Below are 27,156 nucleotides of genomic sequence, written 5' to 3'. Positions count from 1 at the left end.
CCCCAAACTAGAAGTCATCAGAAGTTTCTGTTATCTCCTTTTCACTTCTATCCCCCAGATTCAATCCATTAGCACCTTTTGTCAGTTCTACTCCCAACACATGTCCCATGTCCACTTTTCTCCTTTTCCAGAGCCTCCACCCTAATCTTAAACCACCATCATTTCCCTTTTAGAATTCTGCAACAGCCTTCTGTCTCCCTACATTCATTCTTGCCTCCTTCCTGCTCCCACCATTTGCACAAAAGCCATATTTCTGCACAAATTTCAAATATAAACCAGATAATCCCCACTCTCTTTAGTGCCCTTCCCCACCCATGACCTCTTACTGCACTTGGGATAAAATCCAAACTTCCACATGTTCTAGCTTTGACCATCTCTGACCCAAACCCATTCACTAACCCCCAACTAGCCATGCTTCTTCTACCCACAGTGGCCAGATTTCTGATCTTCAAAAAGGCCAAATGGGCCCTACCTCAAAGCCTGAACAGGCATTTCCTGTCCACTCACTTGACTCCTAGATGCAATGTGAGAATGAAAGATTTTTTTTTTCCTTACTCGTGGGGAAAATGGGAGATAAAAACGGGACTATTAGAAGTCTCAAAGGAATGGTAAACAGAAAAATGAAAGATTATAGAAATCTGATAGCAGTGAATTTATAGTAAAGGTTGAACTTAAAATGAAACCAAAGCAGCCTGAACACTGTTCATTATATATGAATTCACCACATTACAAAAGGACAATGTTAAAATATAATGGATTACTGTATCCAGTAAGAAATGACTAGGTGATTAAAATATATTCTTTGTTTTATTTGCAACAGCTTGTGACAAGGTTAGATAAGCCAAAACAGATCTTACTATAGATCACTTCATTCTTTTAACTGTTATTCCATAATGTAACATTTCTGATCCTCTCTTTTTGGTCTTTTCTCACAGGTATAAACAAGCAGAACCAAATGAGAAGGTGTTAATACAAGCAGGAAACCAGGGTGCTGCTCAAGTTTAAAGATAACATTCAGATCCTAAACTAATAAACAAACTAAAAAAGTTTGTTTTGCCTTGCCAAAAATAGATGCTGAGGAAGGGGGACCCCTCTGTGATCAAAGAAGAGAGCCTGAAAGATATTTACAGGGATAAACAGAAAAATCCTGGTTGCAGAAGTGGTTTCTGCCAGGCATTCAAGGGGCTCTACCAACCCGAGTTCCATTTAGATGGAATCATATTATGCCATTTCTTATTTTTATAACAGTGCTTGCTCACTGCTTGGTGGAAAAAACCTAATTCATAATCAATATTGTACAGTCTCAAGAACCCAGAAATGGACCCTCAACTCTATGGTCAACTAATCTTTGACAAAGCAGGAAAGAATATCCACTGGAAAAAAAGACGGTGTCTTCAACAAGTGGTGTTAGGAAAATTAGCCACATGCAGAAGAATGAACCTGGACCACTTACACCATACACAAAAATAAACTCAAAATGGATGAAAGACCTAACTGTGAGAGAGGAATCCATGAAAATACTGTAGGAGAACACAGGCAGCCACCTTTTTGACCTTGTCCACAACAACTTCTTGCTGGACACAGCTCTAAAGGCAAGAGAAACAAAAGCAAAAGCAAAAATGAACTATGGGGACTTCATCGGGATAGAAGGCTTTCACACGGGCAGCCCGGGTGGCTCAGCAGTATAGCACCACCTTCAGCCCAGGGTGTGATCCTGGAGACCCGGGATGGAGTCCCACGTCAGGCTCCCGGCATGGAGCCTGCTTCTCCCTCTGCCTGTGGCTCTGCCTCTCTCTGTGTCTCTCATGAATAAATAATTAAAATCTTAAAAAAAAAAAAAAAGAAAGAAAGCTTTCACACAGCAAAGGAAACAGCCAAAAAAACTAAAAGGCAACCTAAAGAATGGGAGATGTTTGCAAATGACTTATCAGATAAAGGGCTGGTATCCAAGATCTATAAGGAACTTATCAAACTCAACACTGAAAAAACAAATAATCCAGTCAAGAAATGGGCAGAAGACTTGAACACACATTTCTCCAAAGAAGACATACAAATGGCTTAGCAGACACATGAAAAAATGCTCAATATCACTCAGCATCAGAGAAATGCAAATCAAAACCACAATGAGATACCACCTCACATCAGTCAGAACGGCTGAAGTTAACAACTCAGGAAACGACAGATATTGGCGAGGATGCAGAGAGACAAACCCTCTTACACTGCTGCTGGGAATGCAAGCTGGTGCAGCCACTCTAGAAAGCAGTATGGCGGTTCCTCAAAAAGTTAAAAATAGAAATACCCTATGACCCAGCAACGGCACTACTAGGTATTTTTATCCAAAGGATACAAACAGGGATCCCTGGGTGGCCCAGCGGTATTGCGCCTGCCTTTGGTCCAGGGCGTGATCCTGGAGTCCCGGGATCGGGTCCCACATCAGGCTCCCTGCATGGAGCCTGCTTCTCCCTCTGCCTGTGTCTCCGTCTCTCTCTCTCTCTCTCTCTTCTCTCATGAATAAATAAATAAAATCTTTAAAAAAAAAAGAATATTTTAAAAAAAACAAAGGATACAACCATAGTGACTCAAAGGGGCATCTGCACCCCAATGTTTATAGCAGCAATGTCCACAACAGCCAAACTATGCAAAGAGCCCAGAAGTCCATTGACAGATAATGGATAAAGAAGATGTAGTATATACATATAATGGAATTACTCAGCCATCAAGAAGAATGAAATCTTGCCTTTTGCAATGACATGGAGAGAACTCAAGGGTATTAGGCTAAGCAAAATAGGCTAGTCAGAAAAAAGACAAATATCATGATTTCACTCATATATGGAGTTTAAGAAACAAAACAAGATGAACATAGGGGAAAGGAAGGAAAAATAAAGTAAGATGAATAAAGGGGAAAAGAGAAAAAAATAAGTGGGTAATATCAGAAAGGGAGACAGAACATGAAAGACTCCTAACTCTGGGAAACAAACTAGGGGTGGTGGAAGGGGAGGTGGGCGGGTGGGGGGTGGTGGTGGTGACTGGGTGACGGGCACTGAGGTGGGCACTTGACGGGATAAGCACTGGGTGTTATTCTGCATGTTGACAAATTGAACTCCAATAAAAAATAAATTTATTAAAAAAAAAAGAGAGGGAGACAAACCATAAGAAACTTTTTACTCTAGGAAAAAAATGAGGGATGCTGGAGGGGATGTGCAGGGAGGGGGACAGGGGTAACTGGGTAATGGGCATTAAGGAAGGCATTTGATATAATGAGCACTGGGTGTTATATGCAACTGATGAATCATAAATTCTATCCCTGAAACTAATAATAGAGTATATGTCAATTAAATTGAATTTAAATTTTAAAAAATTACTGTATAGTCTCATTTCTTATTGAATAAAACATGTCCCAAAATGAATTTATTAAATATTTTAAAAATTAGGTGTGTTCCAAGTGTTTTATAATAAATATTATACAAAAGCTTTGATAGATTGCTATATAGGTGCTTAAAAATTTTAGTGACATTTGTGGACATTTAGTTTTTGAATAGATAGAGAATCCATCATTTTTTTTTCCATTTAAAATAATATAGTACTTTTACTTTAACTCAAGATTTTGTTTTTAAATTTGAAACTTTAAGATATGGTCATATACCCTATGACACCTGGGTTGGCTCAGCGGTTGAGCGTCTACCTTTGGCCCAGAGCGTGATCCTGGAGCTCCGGGATGGAGTCCCGCATCGGTCTCCCTGCATGCATCCTGCTTCTCCCTCTGTCTGTGTCTTTGCCTCTCTCTCTCTCTCTCTCTCTCTCTCTCTCTGTGTGTCTCTTATGAATAAATAAAGATAATCTTAAAAAAAAAAAAAAGATATGGTATAGCCCACAGAGGGAACTATAAAATGCTAAGAACTGGGATTGGATTTTAATTCAATTAAAATAACAGCCATTAAATCAGATATAAAGACAAAGCCATAATACAAAACACAGATCACAAGTTACAGTATAAAGGGGTTTCCTCTGGTGGAAATGAAGTTAAAACACCTCATTTTCTGTCAAGGGCCTACAAGATCTTAAGACTGAGAGGCCAGTTAAAGGAGAAAGAACTAGAGTTAAGGCATCACATCTAGGATTATCAGAGCTGGAACTGCACTCACTCTCAGTTACCACCTGCAACCCCTGCTGGGGTTCTGGATACAACACCGAGATGAACAGTTGCCAAGAAAAGGGTGAGGGATAATTTCATAAATGTGGTATTTTATTTAAAATGTGCAGGTCATTCAAAAACCTTCAAGGTTGAAAACAAACTATTACAAATATCAGTGAAATGTCGATTATAAAAGATTAACAATTTATACAGGTTGGCATTCTTTCAGATTAATAATTAATAGTAAAATATTTTGGATATAGTAGTCCTCATTGATTTCCTTGCCTCAAGAAACCAAAGACCTTCTGTAAGGGGACAGAATATTATGGTTCCCTCTTAAATAGGATTCCAGAGAATTTGTTTAAAAAAAAAAAAAGTACAAATATCCTGAGTAGGCAGATACTGCGGAATTGCTAGAAGGCCAACAGAAACATTAATTCACAAAAACACATCTGAGTGTATCTGTATTATCAATTTGTATATAAACATCAGCCTTTTATTTAGGCATAGTTTCACAGAAATTTGACATTTAAAGGGTATGAAAAATATTTACTTGGGGTTAATGCAGTTGTTGCTAAACAAGGAAGAGGAAAAGATTCTTCATAATTTAGCATTCCTACCCAGCCAGCCTTTGCTTTATTTATTTTTTTAAAAGATTTTTATTTATTTATTCATAGAGACAGAGAGAGAGAGAGAGAGAGAGAGAGAGAGAGACAGGCAGAGGGAGAAGCAGTCCCCATGTAGGGAGCCCGACGTGGGACTCGATCCTGGGCCTCCAGGATCACACCCCAGGCTTCAGGCGGCGCCAAACCACTGCACCACAGGGGCTGCCCCAGCCTTTAAGTGCTAAGATTATTCCCTGACTTCTAAGTGATTTATAGGTTTATTTATGAAACATAAAATAGATCTATATATCTTATAAATACAGCTCCACTGGGGGAAAAGTTTGTAACTGTAACTGAAATCTCAATTATATGAATAAATCCAGATGCTCAAGTTTCAACATACGAATTCTTAGTTAAAAAAAACCCATAACTACAAATCCATACTTTCTGAATATATGTAAATTAATATTTGCTAGCAGTTCTGTTTGAGGAATCCATGTGTAGAGACACTGGTTATTAGATAAAACCTATGGCACACAAGCATGGGAGTGGCCATGCAAGCAGCTATAAACCAATCTAACTGTCAATATTCCACTGCCTTTTCTATAAGGATCATTCAGGACACTTTGCCAATCACTTCCTAAAGTCAAGATGGTACGTGACTTTACTATATTCTCTAATCCAGTAGCAATTATAAAATTGGAGGGAAAAGCGAGATGAGTTTAGCATATCTTGTTCTTACAAATTCACACTGATTCATAGTGGTCATCCCATTCTTTTCTAAACACTTAAAACATTTTATATTTTTTCAATCTCTTCAAATTTTGCCAGTTTCAAGTTAAGGAAGCAGATGTGAATTTTCAAATCTACTTCATGCCTTTTTGGAAACTGGAACATTTGTGTCTCTTTAGTCTCCTGGTACTTTCCATATTCTCCATGATTTCATAAAGAATAGTGACAATAGCTCTGAGATTAAATCTTGAGTTCATTCAATTTCTGGGAGGCAATTCAGTTGAGTTTTGAAAATAAAAATTCATTTAAAGTGAATGAAACTTTTACTATCTTCTCATTTTTTAAATATTGAATTTCCTCTGTTTGGGGCTCTTTGTTTTCCTTTTACTGTTGGAAAAGTAATTCTGCTAGTTCAAGATTATGGAAGCAAAGTATATGTCTGATTTCCGCCTACAAACATCTAACATTAACAACATCTTCCAAAAGTAAGCCTACCTCTTCCTTCCCTGTTGCTTTTGCTCCAGATACAACCTGAAAAGCATTTTTTGCTCCCGGAAGTATCTTAGCTCCTTTTGATTGTTGGCCTGTAGAGAAGAAAATTCCTAAATGCTCATTTCTTACAGTCTAGTAGTCTAGTAACTCTGTTAAATGTGATTATGTGCTCGTTCCATTTGTCAATCATACACATCTTATTAAAAACATGAGCAGCTCAGAGTATTTTGAGGAAACAACTTCCTCACATAACTTTTCTTTTAGAAATCTCCAGCCTCAGGATGCCTGGGTGGCTCAGTGGTTGAGTATCTGTCTTTGGCTCAGGTCGGGATCCTGGAGTCCTAGGATTGAGTCCTGCATCAGGTTCCCCACAGGGAGCCTGCTTCTCCCTCTGCCCTCTCTCTCTCTCTGTGTCTAGCTCATGAAGAAATAAAGTCTTTAAAGAAACAAATAAAAAAGAAAAAGAAATCTCCAGTCTTAGATCCATATCTAGAAATGCTATAAACTTTTAAAAATCTGTTTTCCTCAAAGGCAAAAAGTATGGGCATAACCTTGTCCTAGTTCTCTTCCTTACTATGGAGACTATATGATAGTCTAGTGACTTTCCCAACACAATGAACATTACTCATTAGTTATTTCCCATTAGACTTCGCAGTGTATTTCATTGCTTCTTCCATTCCCTGACTCTATAGTAGTAAGAGAAAGCTATGTAAAAGTGGTAAAAAGATATACAGAAGTTTAACTCCAAACTGGCTTCTTGGTTAAGACAGGATGCCCCAAAACAAAATATATCAAATGGTAGTCTGTTTGTTTGTGAAACTATAAATGGTATTTGAACAAGACTTTTCTGGAAAAATCAATCTACACATTTCACAGTAAAATAAAATCTATGACACAGAAGTTATTCAAAATCATCTCATTTAAAAAAGATTATTTATTTGACAGAGCGAGAGCATATGAGTGGGTGGGAGAGGGAGAAGCAGACTCCCCACTGAGCAGGACTCCGTCCCAGGACCCCAAGACCATGGTCTGGGCTGAAGGTAGATGCCGAAATGACTGAGCCACCCAGGCACCTCTAAAATTATCTTATACAGTTATTAAACATACAAGTTTGTCAGCTGAGGGCCAGGCCACGGTTTGTTTTAACAGATTTAGTTTTAGTATCTAGCACGCAGAGTGACAGTTTAATTTTGTATTTTTAATTTTTCATTTGACCCTCTTCACCTTCGAATACATGAAATTTTAGAAGAGAATATTCACTACTCAGATGATACACTACTTTTTAATAGTCTATATTACAACTTTATCCTGTTTCTTAAACAATGAAACTGATTTTATTTTGACCATCAAAATAACTAAAATACATTTTCATTGAAGCAGCAAGCTCTGTAAGTCTTTAAAAGTAGGTTTAATTATAGTTTATATGCTAATTTCTTAAATTTTGTTCTTTATTAATTTTTTAAAAAGATTTATTTATTTATTCATTCAGAGAGAGCGAGAGAGAGGCAGAGACACAGGCAGAGGGAGGAGCAGGCTCCATGCAGGAAGCCTGATGTGGGACTCGATCCCGGGTCTCCAGGATCACACCCCGGGCTGCAGGCGGCGCCAAACCGCTGCGCCACCAGGGCTGCCCTGTTTATTAATTTTTTAAATGTATTCACAAAATGGTATCTGGCTATCCTGCAAATATAAAATAAGGCTAAATTAACCATTCATATCTATTGTGTTCTGGCAACACTGAGGTTAACAAGTCCAAGCAAGAAAAAACGTCCCAAAGCCTTCTGCTTTTTCTAGGGGGGGGGGTGAAGGGGAGGAGATGTAAGAATCAATCTTGGCTCTTCTCCCTCAATGACATATCAAATCAATAACAATAACAAGGGGCACTTGGGTGGCTCAATGGTTGAGCATCTGCCTTTGACTCAGGTTGTGATCCTGGGATGGAGTCCTGCATCAGGCTCCTCACAGGGAGCCTGCTTCTCCCTCTGCCTGTGTCTCTGCCTTGCTTGGTGTCTCTCATGAATAAATAAATAGAATCTAAAAAAAAAAGAAAGAAAAGACCCTACCCTTCTTTGCAGCAGCTGCAGCTACTGTGTAAACGAGTATGTACCAAGTCCCAAGTAGTAGGAGCTTGCGGGTACAGCAGTGAGTGAGAGTGCACCCAAATGAAACACAGACCTTGCATGGAAGATGAACACTGAAGATGTTTCAAACACTGGAGCGTTAGGAAAGATTAGTATAGAGCACTGTGGGAGTCTATGATCTAGATCTTTAGTTTGGGCAGTCTGGGAAGACAGTCACTAAGTTAGTTACACTGTAGTTGAAACGTGAAGGATAAACAGGAGCTGGCTGGGCCAAAAAAAGGGTAGGGGACAGGGTTGGGGATTTGAGGGAACGGGACATGCAAAGACACTTAACTTGAGGGACGAAAGAACACAGTGCTTACAGGAAGGGAGAGAAATCCAGTATATCTGGTTCTTAGAGAGTGGGGAATTGTTCCCACAAGCTGAGACAAGAGTTGTAGTGACCAGAGGGTTGACTAGCACCTCACAATAATGAGAACATCAACAACTTACATCTGACACCAAGGCCCTTAATAATTGCTTTAGGCCAACAACCATGGATATGTTCTTACTGGCCACCTCTACATTGCATACCTCAAATGCTGTGTCCCTATTTCTGTTCTGTCTTCTATCTCTACATTCACAGTCATAAAGTTGGAAGACCCATATCTACATAATCGTCTGTGTCTCTGTCATTACAGGCAAGTAGGAAGGAACTTAATGAAGTTTAAAAATAATTTATATAATTAAATTCTTACTCAGTCCTAAATCTGAAAAGCACTAAATACTTTAGAATCCCTTGAGCCATTTCAGTTTTTGCAACTAGTTGGTGTCCAGTACTCTGAGTTCCAGCTTGAAGAAATCCAGACTGAAGCAATCACGCAATGTTGCCACCTTCTGCAGAGTACTGCTGCCACCTGACTGTTTAGGAGAAAGCCTCCGGCTCATGGAGGTCACACTGAGTGTAATTTTTAGCCAACTTTATCGAGATAGTATTGACGCGTAACACAAGTGAGTTTAAGGTGTATGATGTGACGATTTGATACATTTATACACCCACAGCCCCTGGCAACCACCATTCTACTATTTCTATGAGTTTGGCTTTCTTAGATTCCACAAATAAGAGAACACACAATATTTGTCTTTCCTGTCACAGGTCACATTTTTTGCCTATATTACAAATTTATGGCAACAGTATACTGTTAAAATGGGAGTGTCCATTCTCCACTGGTGCCTGGAAGCAGCCGTCATAAATACATGAGTCAGATTTCATCTTCACCCTGAGTCCTACATCACTATCAAGTCTGTTGCTGCCTACCTGGCTCTTTCTCTGTACACCCAAGAAAGGCTTTCTTTTGTTTCCTCCCTTTCTTTCCTTCTTTTCTTCCTTCCCTACCTCCAGAACTGAGACCATAGCTAAAGAAGCAATTATTTGGTTTAGGTAGATTATACATCTGCAAAATCTCTGAACTGTAGCAAACTAAATATATTCATTCCTGGATGCCTAACACTGCTTATTACATGTAGAATTCAATGTTAATACAGCATTCAAATGGCTTCATTATATTCAAATTATGTATAAGTAAAACACATTATCAAGCTTTTAAAAAAATTTTTGATGGTTTTTATTGGTTTAAATAAAGCAAGTATTTCAGTGTAGGATGTATTTGCAAATAACAATCATTTCTCTAAAACAAAACAAAACCAACTCTGAAGCATGGCCAGGGCTCTGAATTATATAGAAAAAGAGTTGGTGCCCATTGTATCTTTGTAGGTTCTTACTTTGGAGGCAACTATACCGGTCCTGCTAACACCCTGCCCCACCCTTCTAACCTCTACCTTCCGCTATTACCCCTACTGGTTTCAGTTTTGTGTCTACTCTACCTGGCACCCCACAGAGTTGTGTACATATAAATACTGTCAGGGGAAAAGGTCTGCACACTGGCCACTTGTCCACCTGCTCTTTGAAGCCAAGACCCAAGTGGAACTGTGAAGTCTGCAGTAAGAAGCTTCCGTTTTCATCTCTCCTCCTTGCTGGTTTGTGCTACAGAGCAGTGGAGCACCCTGCAGCCTCCCTCACTGGGTCTTAGGCCTGTGTGAAGTTAGAACTATGCTTCGTTCATCTCCCTTCAGAATGCCTAGCATAGTGCTGAGTAAATATTTCCCTTAAACACACCAAACTGGCACTTTAAATAATGGGGTTACTATACTGATGGACTTTTAACTGGAATCCATCTCAGAAAAACACGTCTACTGTAATTCTCAAAGACAAAGAAATCCTTTCATTAAGCAGCAGCATTAAAAAATAATGTCTTCAAAAAAAATAATGTCTTCACTATAACAAAGTGGTCAAATGCTCTAGATATATTTTAAATGAGAAAAGCAGGTCACAATACAAAATATTCATTGGGACCTCAAACTGAAGTAATCTCAGGATATGCAAATGAAAAACATACATAAGACAAACACATATTTAAATACTTAAAAATACTCAGTATTACTGTAGGATATAATTATTGGGTAATTTTTCAAACATTTTCTTTAAAAACTCTTTTCCTCATAGTTTTTGTATTTGCAAAATTTTTTTATAGTGAAAACCTATTACTTTAACAAGAAAACACTTTTAGAAATTAGATTGTATTTTGAAAAACTGTGCCCTTCAAAGGTCATTAGTGGAAAAGGAAGCCTGACCCAGTGGACTAATATGACAAAAAATATACCAAAGTTCTATGTGAATGCTGAGACTAGTTGTGTAGGTTTTCTTTTAATCATTTGTTTTTAATAAGTATTATTTTGGGGGCACCCGGGTAGCTCAGTTCATTAAATAATATAATTTTTCAAGTTTTTAATTTAAAAGCTGCTTTTATCTAAACGCTCATTCTTTAAGATCTCAACATCTCATGGCACCTGGGTGGCTCAGTTAGCTAAGCATTGGACTCTTGATTTCAGTTCAGGTCATGACCTCAGGGTCCTGAGATCAAGCCCCCTGTTGGGCTCTGCACTGGGTGTGGAGCCTACTTAGGATTCTATATCTCCCCGCCTCTCTCTATCCCTCTCTGCCTCTCAATGTTTGTGCATGCATATGCATGCTCTCTCTCTCTCAAAATAAATAAAGAGACAAATTGAGGTATATAGTAGAAAATAAGTATTATTTTCACCATGCTAGATTAAACTGCAGCCATTTTGCTTTTATCTGAAACTCTCAATTGATACACTACAGAACTAAAATCTACATTTGAAAAATTAGAAATTATCACTCTAGAAAAGACATGACAAAAATCACAATTTTCCCTTAAGAAGCCATTTATCAGAAAGAGCAAAGTAAAATGAAACTTCCTAGCAGAACAGAGTGGAAAAAATAAGGAATAAATCATCAGAAGTGGGTCCTTTATTTGGATGAAGCTTTTATTTGATGGGATCATGTAGATTTAGCACTTAAAGAAAAACAGTATTTGTAAAGTGCTATCCTGTGGCTATTTACAATTTTTTCTTTGTGACACTCATGTCAGGAATCATTAGCAAATCTGTCATAATGTGAGATAACCAGTGCTTGGTTGGCACACCAATATCTGAATCACAGTATTAATGCTTCATCCTTTTGACAAGAGGGTACAAAGCCATCTATTGTGCCCTGTCATTTTCCCTGAAAACAGAATAACTGGGTTCAGTAGTCTTTGCAAATCAAAGTTACGTGCTTCAACAGATTGTCCAAGACTTGAGGCAGAGGATCTGTTACTAAAGTTTCATTACAACAGCTGATAGAGACAGCTGAAAGGGAACACAGATGTACTTGATTAGAGGTCTGACCAAAACAATGCTATTAGAGAATTCACATTATATTTTTAAGATACATCATTATGTAAACAAACTGAACCTCTGGGTTCAGGTAGTACGCTAAATATAATTAATCACTATTCAAGAAGCAATTTCATAGACTCTTTTTCTCTGATCAGTTTTAAATATGAGAATTTATACTAATCCTTAGAAATTTTCTAAAGTAGATGGTTCTACAAATTATAGTATACATCAAAAGTGATCTGACTCTAACAAGAATCAGCATTCATTATATAAAATTATTTAACTATTCTCCATTTTCATTTCTAATCCCTGTTTAATCAGTAACATATTTTAAAAGATTTTTAAAGTTATCCTTATAAAATATGGTTATGAAAAATGTCAAAATTCCAAAGAAATGTTTTTGGGGATAAATGGCTACTTCTATGCATATCCCCCATTCAGATTTCTCCACTAAAAATCCTTTCCCCCACTCACCCTACCTGTAAGGCTGAGTGAATCAGGACCTTCCAGAAAACATCAACGAAAATAAAAATGTCAGAAGATCTCCAGCCTCCCATTCCCCATTAAAGGATGGGAAGGAAAGAAAGAAGAAATAAATCAACACCTCTAAAGTAACCAATGGCAAAAAATAAATCTATTCCAAAAGACAATGGAATTTCTATAAATTCTATCAGTTGGAACTAAGAAACTGCACTCTAAGAACCACAATCAAGAGTACTACGTGGCATTTTCTACCTTGATAATCCTGAATTTAGGTTCAAGTACTAAAAGAGAATCTTCTTGGCTACTGGCAGTATAAGTCACTTTTACAAAAACCAAAAATAGAAGGAAAAACACTATGTTGTAAACCTGAAGCTAATATAACACTGTATATTAATTATACTGGAATTAATTTTTTAAAAGGTTGAATAAGCTATGGATTCCATTACAATAGAAATCTATGTAGCTATAAAAAAGAAATAAGACTCTATAACAAAATCTAAAAAAAGAAAAAAGGGATCCCTGGGTGGCGCAGCAGTTTGGCGCCTGCCTTTGGCCCAGGGCGCAATCCTGGAGACCTGGGATCGAGTCCCACGTCGGGTTCCCGGGGCATGGAGCCTGCTTCTCCCTCTGCCTGTGTCTCTGCCTCTCTCTCTCTCTGTGTGTGACTATCATAAATAAATAAATTTAAAAAAATTTTTTTTAAAGAAAAAAAAAGAAAAAGGTTACTCTCTATCCATTCAACATTAATTTTAAAGATACAAAACAATTTGGATCACGCTGAGAAAATAGCAGAAACTGATATGCAGTGTTCTACCTCTTAAGCCAAACACATTCTACAGACTTTAAGTAGGAAACATGCATACTTGATCCCAGGACGCCTGGATCACGACCTGAGCCAAAGGCAGCTGCTCAACCACTGAGCCACCCAGGTGTCCTAGGTTCTTAAGTGGGAGGCGTAAAGGCAGCAGGCAAACCTACTTCAAAGCTGCCAACCAGAGTGACTTTGAGTGGAATGATACATGCTGATCTCCAAAACAAACTGTGTATGAGCTTCCTGCTCCCCATTCCTAAGAGCAAGAGACAGAAAGTTCAGAGAGAAACAGTGACAAAGTTCCCAAAATGTAGCTGCCCTTTGCTCTGCTCCCTCCCTAGCCCCCTGTACCTTACCAGACATCTGATGCTATAAACAGAGGCTAGATACTTCTCCATCAAGCTAGAGAGTTCATGTGCTAATGATAAAAGCCAAGTGGAACCCAGGGACATATGAAAGTTACTCAAGAAGTAGCAGTGATGGGTTCTAAGTAGAGAGACAACAAGAGCAGACTGGCATAATAAAAATGAACTGGAGAATATACCGGGGAAGGAGCCAAAAACAGCTACGGCACAGACACTTAAAAGATGAGAGTCACTGTCTTGGTGAGAGATGATTTAGATCAGCAGTGGTAGTGGAGGAAAAAAGCAGACGGATCTAAGATTCATTGTATATACCCACATATATTAAGGGTTTTTCAATACCAAACAGGATCCTTAGAAGAAGAAGTTGTCTTATATTTGATCCGTACAAAGTCTTCAATTACAGAATTATCCACAAAGTGTTTTATTAAAAACAACAACAACAACAACAAATTATTGTCTGGAAAGACATGTTAGTCTGAACCAACAACTGTTTCCAGAGATAATATGACACAACTGCTGAGGGGTGGGGGATGGTAGGAAGGCAAATAAAGTGAGAAGATTTAGTGATTATTCCTTGGAGTATTACTTCACAATCACATGTGGTAGACATTACTGTCAAGCAATCTTTCAATGATCACTTGAAAAAAGTGACTCAGTCCATGCTTAGGTTATGAAATCATGAATATATGCCAACAGAAAAAGTGAGGGGAAAAAATCTGCTCTAATTCTACTTGTGGCTGGGACAGAATTATACACAGTTTTAAAAACACAGTATCTCAAGCAACTTGGATGGAAGGGAGGAGAGAGTGATCTGGAAAGCCATGTTGGATGACTCATCCCAGTGTTGACAAAATACTCAAGATGTATGTTGAAGAGCTGGAACAAAATTTTTACATGAGATAGTGGGGAAAATATCTCTAAATTTTACACACACACACACACACACACATATAACTAAATTGGATATTAAAAATCGAAATTTGATTCTATCCTTCAAAGTTTAGATTCATGCTGCCTAGTCAAAGGATATTTTTTTTAAAGAGTCTTTTTAAAAACTGTAGGATAGCTTAACTCTGGGTCTCCTAATATTTGGATTTATGCGATATTATGAATAGAACCTCTAAGTCTTGGCAATCTACTAGACAGAAGAGTCAGGGGAAAAGAGATAATAAAAAAAGATCACTTCAGGTTTCTAACTTGAATCATCAGGTGAATTTGAGTTCCATTATGAAAAAATAAGTAGAAGGAGGAAGGAACAGTTTTAGGAATTGAAGCAAGAAATTACGTTATGATTTGGAGCATGTTATTTGAGATGCTACTGAGGCAGACATCATGTGAAAATACCAAGACATCTGAACTTAGAGCTGTGAATTGAGACTCTTGAGCTCGCAGGGATTAATCAACAAAAATGTGGCCTTGGTTGGGATGTGGGGCAATAAGTTTCATGCACTACTGATGGGGATGTAAGTTGCTTCAACCTTTCTCAAAGGCATTATGGCAATATCTTTACCATGTATTTGCACATCTTCTGATGGGAGAGCTCTACGAAAGCTCTCTTCACACTAAACAAACAAATGTGCAAGATGAGTGTTCATCACAGCACTATTTACAAGGCATTTAAATGTCCAACCACAGGACAGGCAACTGGTAAGTGTAAATGATGAAACACAATCTTCAAATACTGAGGCCTAATGGAATCTCACCATATTACAGAGTAAAAAAGAGGAAGCTCGTTGAACAGCATTCAGTGCAAAGTGTCATTTATGAAACAGGTGCATGCTTTTTATGTGTCTGTATGCAAAAATGTATTCTAAAATGTGCTCATCTCTGAATGGTGAGAGGTTAAGTGATTTCTACCCTCATCTTTGTAATTTTCTATATTATTTGAGAGGTTTAAAAAAAACCCAAAGCATATCTTTTTATAGATTTTCAAGAAATCTATAAAGGTGTTTTTTTTTTCCTTTTTCTTTACTGTTTAAGAATTAGAGCACAATATAATCTTGGAGGTAAACAATAAAAACAGGAGAGGAAGATTACCCTGGCTGAATACAGCTGGCTTTCAAATTTTAGGGCTATATAACTAGAAACACATTTTCAAAGTTGGAACACCATCCCAGGCTTGAGACCAAACAATTAGGCTAGATGAGTTAGTCCTGGTTGACCTATGCCTGTAATTTGATGACTGAAATGAATAGTGTGACTGAATGCTTAACACATCACTCACAGAACTAGTTTCTGAACCCCAACTCAGGGATTGAGTATGATAATGTGATTTAGGACAAGTTATATAGACCACATCCTAAGGATTAGTAAATTACATACAAGAAAATAGTAGAAAAACAAATAGCCTGACCACAATAAAAATATTTCCCATAAGAAAGAAAAAAAATAGAAAGATATGATAGAGATTATCAGCCTCTTCCTTAAAGCAAATAAAACCAAAAGACAGTAGTATAATAAAACAAAACACCAAGCACTGTGCTAGTGTTGAGGTTATAAAAATCAATGTAGTACCTGCCCTGGTGTTATGGTATCACAGACAAGGATAAACAAATAACTAGAAAACTCAGCTAAGAAGCAGGTATAAGGTGCATGAGAGTATATAGCCAAGAGAAAATAATAGTTGTGTTTGATGGGAAAGACAGTTCCTCTAGATAGGGAGTATGGATGGGGAGGATAGAAAAGAAAGCACAACAGGCCTTCCAGGCAGAGGAGGAACATGCACGGTGCCTTGAGGGTAAAAAGCAGAATGGCAATTGATTATAAAACTAGTGAGACAGGTAGGAAGCTCAGATAACAGAAGGCATTGCTTGGGACAATAAAGAGTTGGAATACTATTCTGTAGTGAAGAAGTCACTAAAAGTTTTACTGGGGAACAGCACAGCCATTGTTTTAGATGGATCATTCCAGCAACAATGGGGACTTCAGAGACAAGAGAATAGCTGGAGGGCATGGAGACAGCATAGAATGAATTTAGCCACAAAGCAATTAATACTGGCATTGGAAGCAGTAATAGAAGAATCAATGCAGCAGAAAATTGGATGGGTGAGCTAGGAGGCTGACTCAAGAAACATACACTGAACCTGAAAAATTAACCAAGAAATGAAATGAATGCGTCGCAATTTGCAGAGTGCTGTAACTCAAATTACAGGAGTCTCAGAAGGAGAAAAGGAAATGAACAATTAATAAACAAGAAGTGTAGCTGAAAACTTGAAATGAGACTGGAAATAGAAAAGTTCACCACTGCCTCAAGAGAAAGACCAGCAGCAGTAGCATCAAAAAGAGACAAATTTAAATTCTTTTAGTTTTTGTTTGTGGGGGGAGGCAAGGGTCTCCAAACTTCCCAAAATAAAGAATAGATATTTAAAGAGTCAAAATTGAGAGAGATTAAGATGACAGGTCCATAGTGAAAGACATGATGTGATTTGCTTGAAAACAAAGAAACTTTCAGAGTTCTGGGGTGGTGGTTAAAATTTTTTTTTTCATCTAACTAGCTTTTCTTCAGAGAACAATGAAAGGAGAAACCTAGAACTCTAAGACTGAAGGTAAAAGAAAACCTGATAATTTAGAGCTGCTGTAGGAAAATGCTATATTATATTGCTATCGTGATGAAAAAATAAACAGGTGACACATGAAGAAGAAACAAGAAGCTTAAGCAAGGTAACAAAACCAATAAATACCAGCAGCAAGCCACAAACTATCTTATTTTTCACAGCAGAAAGTCAAAAATTACTCCTTTATAGAAAGACATAAATTGATCACAGTTAGGTTGGAAAAAGCCTATGGTAAGTTCAAGACTAACTTCATTTTTAGTGGCTCCAAAAAGCTGTATCATATGATTATATCACCTTGCTACTAACACTTTGAGGCACTTTGATAATACACATGATTGAAATTAATGTTTCTAAACTCTGCAAGAAATAATATGATTCATTTGTGCCTTAACCTCAGTAAATTTCACCTGTGGTACTTTGTTCAACTTTAAATTTAAAACTAAAACCAAGCCCACTTCTGCTGCTCTTGAAAATACTATCTACCCTATTTAAGAGAAGGATCAGCAGATGATAAAAACCACTACTGAAAAGAAAATTATTCTTAATTATCAAGGGCTTTTACAAAGAGTCAGATATGATTATTTTAGCTGATACTTTATAAGACAAATTGGTAAAAAAAAAAAATTAGTCATTAGTGATAAGACTGAATGACTGTACCTTAAGTCTTTGTCTTAAATGTTGTTACTATTTTTACAATTACAAAACCAACTAGAAAAAGCCAAACACAAATATGTAGCTATATTTTGTTTATAACTATGAAGACAAAAATATATACATTAATAATGACTGAAAGGGAATTTATAGACATGAAAACATGTTCAGTTTTATTTCTGGGAAGCTGTGTATATTTTTAATATAAAATTTAATGAAAAACTGACATGCAAAAAGATTCATACTTGGCTCCATAAAAATGAAATGCATCATTTTTCTTATCAAAGAATGAATATGTAAGCAGTAATGCTATATTTATGTGATAATAACTGGTGAAGAAACCAATTTAATTGCTTTTGTTAAATTAATGATTTCTAATTATTTTAGCTATAGTCGTTTTATCTGTCATTGAACAATGGTATATGTATTATAAAATTTAAAATAACAACTCTATAGCAATGGCTTAAATATTTTTGTAAAAACAGAATTCTATCTTCAAAAACATGTTATAACAAATTCCATGTACAAGAGTGGATTAAGACTAGAGTCCAATTTGAAAAGCATTGCTCTGCCAGTATGGATTTACCAGACTAATATGTATGAGATTGTTTTAGTTCCTCAAGAGGACCACAATATGCCTCAGTCACCTTAAAAGGGGGTAACAGGGATTTCTATTAATAACATGTCATGTACTAAGGCTTCCCATAAGCATGATGAATTTAGTCTAAAATGGTATCCTGCTTTCTCCCCCCATGTAAGTTCTGTTTAAATATAGAATTTTTTTGTAAGTTGAAAAGGGTGGGGGGAAGCCACTAGGAAAAAATATGGTGAAATAAATGACTAGACTGCAGAAAAAGAAATGCAATGATCTTTAAACTTCTAGAAAGATATTAAAAAAAAAAGATATTTCACTTCACTCATGACAAGATAAATGCTAATTAAAACACTGAGATATCATTTCTTACCCAGCAGAATGATGAAACCCTCGACACCATTGCTGAGGTTGTGAAAAAACAGGCATTCTTATACATTGTTGGCGGGTGCAGTGGCATACCAAGAGTGGGATGGTGAAAATACACCATGCCAGGTACCCACAATAAAAAAGAACATTGTCTACAGAGATTTTACAACCAAAACTTAAAGCTGACTTGCTTAACATCATGTGCCAGTAATTTTTTAAGAAAATATAAGCAGGGCAGCCCGGGTGGCTCAGTGGTTTAGTGCCTGCCTTCAGCCCAGGGTGTGATCCTGGAGACCCAGGATCGAGTCCCACATCAGGCTCCCTGCGTGGAGCCTGCTTCTCCCTCTGCCTGTGTCTCTGCCTCTCTCTTTCTCTCTCTCTCTCTCTTTCTCTCTCTCGCTTGCTCGGTCACTTGCTCGCTCTGTGTCTCTCATGAATAAATAAATAAATAAATCTTTTTTTTTTTTTTTTTAAAGAAAATATAAGCAATGAAATATTCCCTAAAAAAACCTTTTGTTGTTCCTAATTCTAAATAATTGTTGTGGCTGCTGCTATGTTCTAATAACATTATGCAAACTCAAATTAGACATTTTTATTAACTATTTCTTAGACATTGAATTATATACATAAGTTCATTTGGAGAACTCCCAGTACAGCCTCAGATATACATGGACTCGATTCTACATACTCATTTCAGAAATTAAGTTTGTAGCGTTTTGAAATGGTTCAAAATCTTGAGCACAGTCTCAAGCCCCTGTGATATACTACGTAGTCCTGCACTGAAATAATATATTTCAAATAAACAAAGACAGCTGTATGATATTTCTCTCTCTAGGTTATCTGTTTTTCTCCTGGTAGGAAGTTTCAGATGAGTTCATCAGACCCCAAAATATTTCCAGACAGCTGGATTCAGCCTCAAACAATGAATAGTAAAACACAAAGCTTTAAACACAGTTATTTAAAGAACAGTGCACAGAAACTGTGGTTAAGGTCATTAACTAAACGACAACAAAATGTAAGGAAATGGACATTTACATGGAAAAAAGAATCAAATTTGGAAGAATGGTAGGAGAGACAACAAAAGATACTGCTGTTACCGGAAAAAACCAAAGGGCAATGTTTATTTGAATGCTTGGTTATAAACTAGTGGAGCAAATAACATCAATGTTCATGACCATTCAGTCATTTTCTCTCAATATTGCAAAAGAAGAAAAACTGCAGGGTTTTTTTAGTCAAATATAATATAAATTTAAGATGATTTTTCTGGCAGAGATATTTCAGTAAACATTTTTTAATATACCATTTATTTTATTTTTAATTTACTTTTACTAGCATGATTATATATTTAAAAGCTCAATAAAAGAAAATAATTTGTTTCTATTTTGTTTCTATCAATACAGTTCATTTTATTTCATAGTTATTACTGAAAATAATTTTATCATATAGAAGAGCCATGTACTAAAAATTACCTGCTCCAGGCATCAAACACACTAGGTTTGCCACTATGGAGTGTAAAATGATACAACTAGCGTGGAAGAAAAAAAAATAGGGACAGTTAGAGTTCTGGTTACATAACAGCAAAGAGAAACACTGGTGGGCTAAGCCAGAGATGAATAAAAATGGTTATCTACCATGGAAGCGGTAAAAGAACTGGGTAGGGGGTAGGGATAGAAAACCGAAGCAAAATTCTAACTATACTTTTTTAATATAGTCTGACTTCTGAACCATACAAATGTTTTATACATTCAAGAGAATAAGATGGAGTAAAAAATCTAAATCAGCAAACCTTAACACTGAAAACAAGTGTAAATAAATGAACTTGACTGCATATCAAGTTAGTAACAAAACCACATGAAGACAAAAAATATTTCAGGTCACTTTTGAACATAGTATTCTGACATATACTGGGATATATTCTAAGGATAATAAAATTGCAAAGAAATATTAAATTTCCCATGACAGTTGTATTATTAATATTGGTTCATATAATTTTTAACCAATTTAATTTGCACTATAAGATAAAACAAAAAGGTAGCTATGTAAATGCTATTAGGAATCAAGATGTTCAGTGGAAGACAGAAAACACCATATTGGTGTATCGACTGGTGTCGACTTGTGAAATCTGCACAAGTATCGACAAAAAGCCATGACTTTAAAAATACACATGCACATCTAAACATAACTAGAAATGTAGTCTGTCTACACAACTTCATTATATCCACTAGAGGTAATGGCATCCCAGAAGCAATGAATATCTCTAATGTTCAGATCTTGCTTTCTAAATACCCTTCTCCATTAAAAGGAACCAGGGCTCTTTGAGAAACAACTGGTTCTAGAACTAGGGCAGGGAAAATATAAGTGAGCATAGTTCATTATGTTTTTCTGAAAAGTAAGGAAAAAACTAATGAAGGGCTGTCAAAAAGGCACATGAGCCAGCTTTGAGAGGCTTTCATCAGCCACTTGAGAGAATTTGAACATCAAAAAGAACAGTTGTAACTGTTTATAACAAATTGAATAAATAAAAATCCATGAGTCCATAATGTACTCTAACCAGAGGGGGTGAGGGGAAGAGCTCATGTGTAACCAGTGGTGGAGATAATAAAAATTCCCTGTCCTCAAAACTTCACATAAGCAAAGAATTAAGCATTTATTCTGCCTTTTGGGGAAAGAACTGCCATTCATCTCTAGCAGAAGAGAAAAAGTGCTTTACATCAGCTAACAGACACAAAAGAAAGGATAGAGTTCACTACCACCAATGAAATAATTGGTTCAGGAAAGAATCATTAATAGATCAAGGCATTTGGTGTGAAATTATTACCTCACAAATTACTTTCTAATTTTGGAGGGGAAGAGTATATTATGACACAGAAAATATTGACTTTAGTATTGCTAATAATCTGACAATCTGCTATCCCCCTGATGTGTTACAACATGAAGTTCACAGTACCCCTTATAATGTACCCATATTCTTGTCCAAAATTTTAATCTGAGTAGAATCAAGCCATTAGACTTATGTTCCAGTTTACAGGAATTCTAAAGCATAGAGGAACAAGATAAATGATACTACAAAGAAACACTCAGACAAATAGAGAATTTAGAATATTCTGGTTTCTTTAAAAGCCAATGCTGCCTTGTAAAACAAAACAATAACAGAAAAAGTATGAAGATGTTCTAGGATGAAAGAGACTAAAGAGGTATAACACCCAAAGGCAACATGTGACCCTTGAATGAATTGTTTAGGAAGGAAAAAAAATTTTTACAAAACATTGAGATAACAGAGAAATCTAAATATGGCTCAAATAGTAAGGAATATTAAGAAATTACTGTTAATATTCCTATGTATGGTAACAGTATTATTACAACAGGAAATACATGCTGAATAGTTAGGAATTTTTAGGAATGAAGTATCAGGAAATTTGCAATTGACTTTGAAACGGTTTGGCTAAGGACAGGTGAAAAGTACAGAATCTAGGTGGGTTATATGGGTGTTCACTATCATAATCGTTTTAAGTTTTTCATAGTTTTGAAAATTTTCCTAACAAGAAGTTGGAAAAAAAAAAAAAGAATTCCTTAGTAAACACAATGTTAACTAATCCTAGCAATAAGCATTTCAATAGAAGACATAATTCACAAAAAGAATTCAGAACTCACTCTATATTCTGACAATTAGAAACTTGGTCTTACATCTTTTATTTCCTTCAGTCAGATAAAAAACAGCAGTCAGCTACATCTTCCTTGTGTTAGCAAATTGACTCCTCTAGGCTTGGAACTTTTCGCAGTGGAGGAAGAATTTTCGCCTACCTGCCACCTGACCTCAGCTCAGTGTCCTCTGAAGCCCAAGTTACTGTAAATGAAGTTGTACTGAAAGCTGAAAGTCTTTTGATAAACCAGTGGAGGGTACCATGTTTTATACCTTGGCTTCTGAGCTAATACATTCTTAGAGATAACACAGTCTTTATATGCCTTCCTCTCTATTTATGCTCTTCTTTGGGATGAGGGGTGTGTCATATCACCTATATTCTAATAATTCCCCAAATGATATCTACTTCCAAACTCTTCAGCCTACTGGTATGTCTTTACCTGGGTGTCCCAAAAGTTCCTCAAAACCAGCAAGTCCAAATGTGAATTCATCAACTTCCTCTGATACCAAAAGCGTTATTATTTGCCTGAGAGGCCAAACTAGAAACTCAGGCATCAATCTTGGCTCTTCTCCCTCAATGACATATCAAATCAATAATGATAACAAGGGGCACCTAGGTGGCTCAATGGTTGAGCATCAGCCTTCGACTCAGGTTGTGATCCTGGGATCAAGTCCCGCATCAGGCTCCCCACAGGGAACCTGCTTCTCCCTCTCTCTCTTTGTGTCCCTCATGAATAAATAAATAAAACCTTTTAAAAAAATAAAATAATAAATGTTTTGATTAGAATATTCCCAAAGATAAAGTTAGATTTATGAAGAAAAAAAAATGATTAGACCAAGAAGGTTGTTTTATTTGGCAAAGCTTTAAGTTCTGTTGCATTTTATTCTTTTTAAAAAAATTTAAGGCAGATGCTCAACTGCTGAACCACCCAGGTGTCCCATTTATTTTATTTTTATTGATTTTCCACATTGTTCAGATTACTTCCATTAGTCATTTAACTTCTCAAAACTTTAAACTGTAATAATTAAGTGGTCTATAGAGAGAAAACATAGTTTAACAATGTCTACTATCTTTTAATCTCCATATGCAGTTTTCAAAAGACCATTTTACAAAGCAATTGCCCTAGACTCTTCAAAAATGTCAATGTCATGAAAGGATAAACAGATAAAGAAAAAAAGGCAGGAAAATTAGTCTAAATTAATAGACTGGAGTCAAGACAAGTAAAGCAAATGTGGTTCTTCTTTGGATCCTACATTTTCAAAAAGAGAGAGAAAGAAAGAAAAAACTAAAAAAGCTACAGAGAACATTTTTAGAACTACCGGAGAAATCTGAACATAGCTTGCATATTAACACAAAAATTGAGAAATCTGAACAAGACACTAAAGGCATTTCAAAAAATGAAAGCCATCAGATTACACAGTAGTGTCCACAGAATACATGGACACTTAAATAGTGGCATAAGAAAGTGTATTTAAAAACATTTTCTAAAATAGTTTGATAAACAAAACAACATCTCCTATGTTAATTTATAAACATTTATGGTTTACATTTCTATCACCTTTGCTAGAATATGAACTTTCTTTAAGGAAGGAGCCCTGTCTGGTTCATTTTTATACCCCTGGTCTCTGAAGCAGGAAGAGGTACATGGTATGCACTCAAATGTTTTTATTATGTATGTTTATAGAACTTACAAAATTAAGAATTGAGAAAAATAAGATCTCAGTATATTCATTCATATTGTGATCATTTTGTAACATGCAGTTTTTATTTCTGTTAAAAAAATAACCCATCAGATCCCAAAGTTAACATGCTTGAAGTATTAAAGTCTGAACTGACCCTGTTTATATTTATTTCAAACCACAGATATTAGCTACCATAAAACAGGCATGAATTTATTATCATCTTCCAAAGCTATCATAATTGTGACACACAAACTTCACCCATAATCATTCAAGTTATACAGCATGTGTGCAGAAACCAGTTACCACAGCAGACCTGAGATGGCTATCTTTAGAAAGGCCTACTGGCAAGAAGGCTAGCCTCTGGGAACGTGGGTTTTCTGGGTTTTCGGGAGCATTCACATTGTTTCCAGATAAGAATGTCTCACTGGGCCTGTTTGTGAAAAGAATGTGGTTCAGGCTGAATATGTGCTCTCCCTCTAGGAGCCTAGAACTCTGGTACGTGCTAGGCAGAGGAAACCTATGTGCCAACCCCTATAAAAACTGGGCACTCACTCTAATGAGCTTCCCTGGTAGACAATGTTTCACACCTGTTGTCATAACTCAGTGCTGGAAGAATGAAGGGCATCCTGTGTGACTCCACTGGGAGCATGAACCTGGTTTCTTCATACTTTGTGCCATGTGCCTTTTCTTACTGCAGTAAGTAATTCATAGCTACAAGTAGGACTATATGCTGAGTCCTGTAAGTCCTCCTAGCAAATCACTGAACCTGTGAGTGGTTTTGGAGACCCCTGACACAGGCGTGCTGTATCAGATAGTAGTCTAATTATTTGGGGATAATGAACATTATCAAACATTTAACACATTTCCATAAAAAGTCATAACAAAAAGGAATTTAATAGAAGCCATTAAGATTTTGACTTTGGACTGTGTTTTACAATAATTACTTCTATCCAGTGGTTAATATACGCTTCCCTCATGGGATAAGGAAGCAAAAAGATAATTAATTATGAGAAATTCAATCAAACTTTAAGCAATGAACCAGGTCTCAAGCCTCCAAAGTAATGGAATTATTCTTAAGAAATCTCATTTCCATCCCAACCTACCCTCAAAACGTTCATATAAACCCCAAAAGAAATATGTCTAGAACAGGTTTCTGGAGCACAAAGGTTACATTTTATTTTATTTTTATTTTTTTTTAAAAGGTTACATTTTAAAAGAAAAATCCCTGAGGGTTTTGTTTCTGTTTGCAGAGACAGGATGAGAGTGATGTCAGAAAGCATCAATGCTCCTTCCACAGTTTGTCTATTGTGGAAAGGGTATTATGCTGATTGAAGTAAGTCAATTGGAGAAGGACAAACATTATATGGTCTCATTCATTTGGGGAATATAAAAAATAGTGAAAGGGGAAAGGAGACAAAATGAGTGGGAAATATCAGTGAGGGTGACAGAACATGAGAGACTTCTAACTCTGGGAAACAAAGAGTAGTGGAAGAGGAGGTGGGTGGGGGGATGGGGTGACTGGGTGACAGGCACGGAGGGGGGCACTTGACAGGATGAGCACTGGATGTTATACTCTATGTTGGCAAATTGAACTCCAATAAAAAAAATATACAAAAAAAGAGAAAGAAAGCATCAATCCCCTCCCCCGTTTTCCTTCTCCTAAAATGATATGTAGCTCATAGCAATGGGGGGGGAACAAACTGTTGCTCATTCATCAAAAGAAATAAAATTTGAAAGACAGTATATATTCAATGATTAGCTGCCTCTTGTATTATATATTTCAATTTATAAATAAGCATTGACATTCACTGAATAAGATAAATAAGCATTTTTTAAAAAGATTTATTTGTTTATTTATTTATTTATTTATGAGAGAGAGGGAGAGAGAGAGAGTCAGGGGGCAGGGGTAGAGGGAGAGAGTTTCTCAAACAGACTCCACACTGAGTGTAGAACCCTACATGGAGCTCAATCTCACGACCCTAAGATCATGACCTGAGCCAAAATCAAGAGTCGGATGCCTAACTGACTGAGTCACCCAGGCCCCCCTAGATGTGTAAGTATACTTTATACCAAATATTTTTTTCTTTATACCAAATATTAAACAACATTCTAAATTTAATTATTTTTTAAATTAAAATGGTTACATTTAAGATCCCTTTAGAGACAATACACAATATTCATTTTTATCTGTCACAGGAAATGTATTTGACCTAACAAGCTTCACAGCAATTTTACTTTGAAATAATTCCACCAGCTAAGAGAAAGATTAGGTGCTTTGTCAAAACATTAAATCACAGTATGAATGGAGGTAACTAATAAATAGGAGTGGAGATTTGCAATTGTGATTATGGGTGGTGAAATGCTTCCATATCTAATCAAACAGCTACGTTTAAGATAGAAATGATGGTGCTTTTGCTGTACAATATAAAATGAGTAAGAAAAAAACACAGCAAGGTGACTTTTTGATAGGATTTTTAACTACTCTGCTCTTCCCAACCACCAAACTAAAATTAAGTATAAGGCTAATCATAATGTTCTGTGGAAAGTCATTGATTGTAAGAAGTAAAAAATATCTGGTTACTACTATTGAATGCATAAAGCCATACTTTAAAAAAATATCAACACACAGGAAAGCAGTCATGTTGAACACAGTGAATGGAAACCATAGCCAAAAATCTAACTTCATTCATTCATTGTTATTCAATCAAAATGAATGGAGCATCACTTGGATGGTCTTTGCACTCTAGGAACAATGTCAATGGTATGTTATTGGTGTTATTTCAGAAGCAGGTAAGATACATGTGGGGGCACACAAGATGGAAGTGGTCGATTTCAGAGGTACTGAAGGATATGGGACAAGTACAGGAAACACCTTCCTTGCAGCAATGAGGAACCATTAAAAGGTTAAGAGAAAGGGAATTCAAAAGGATTGAATTTCTGCTTCAGATCCATCAGGGACCTATGATGTGATATGCTGGCAGGAATGAGACAAGCCTCTGTCATTTATTTACTAGCTGGATAAATGGCCTTGAGAGATTTACTTACCTCAGGGTCTCTTTCCTTATCTGTAAATGAAGATCATATCTATTCTACTCTACAGGGTTGTTTAAGGATTAAATGAGATAGTGTGATAATCATGTAAATGGTCTGGCACACTGGCACAGAGTATGTATTCCAAAGAGGTCAGAT

At 36.5% G+C, this 27,156-nt stretch overlaps 1 protein-coding gene across 5 annotated transcripts in view; it reads right to left on the bottom strand.

Annotated features, from left to right (window-relative positions):
* The window catches only part of MAGI3 (membrane associated guanylate kinase, WW and PDZ domain containing 3), a 235,804-nt gene that overhangs the window by 97,331 nt on the left and 111,317 nt on the right, over nt 1-27,156 (bottom strand). The window lies entirely within an intron of this gene.

The sequence above is a fragment of the Canis aureus genome, chromosome 12, assembly GCF_053574225.1.
Source record: "Canis aureus isolate CA01 chromosome 12, VMU_Caureus_v.1.0, whole genome shotgun sequence".
NCBI classification, from domain to species: domain Eukaryota; kingdom Metazoa; phylum Chordata; class Mammalia; order Carnivora; family Canidae; genus Canis; species Canis aureus.
The sequence above is the reverse complement of the archived record's forward strand: the minus strand, read 5'-3'. Positions and strand labels throughout refer to the sequence as shown.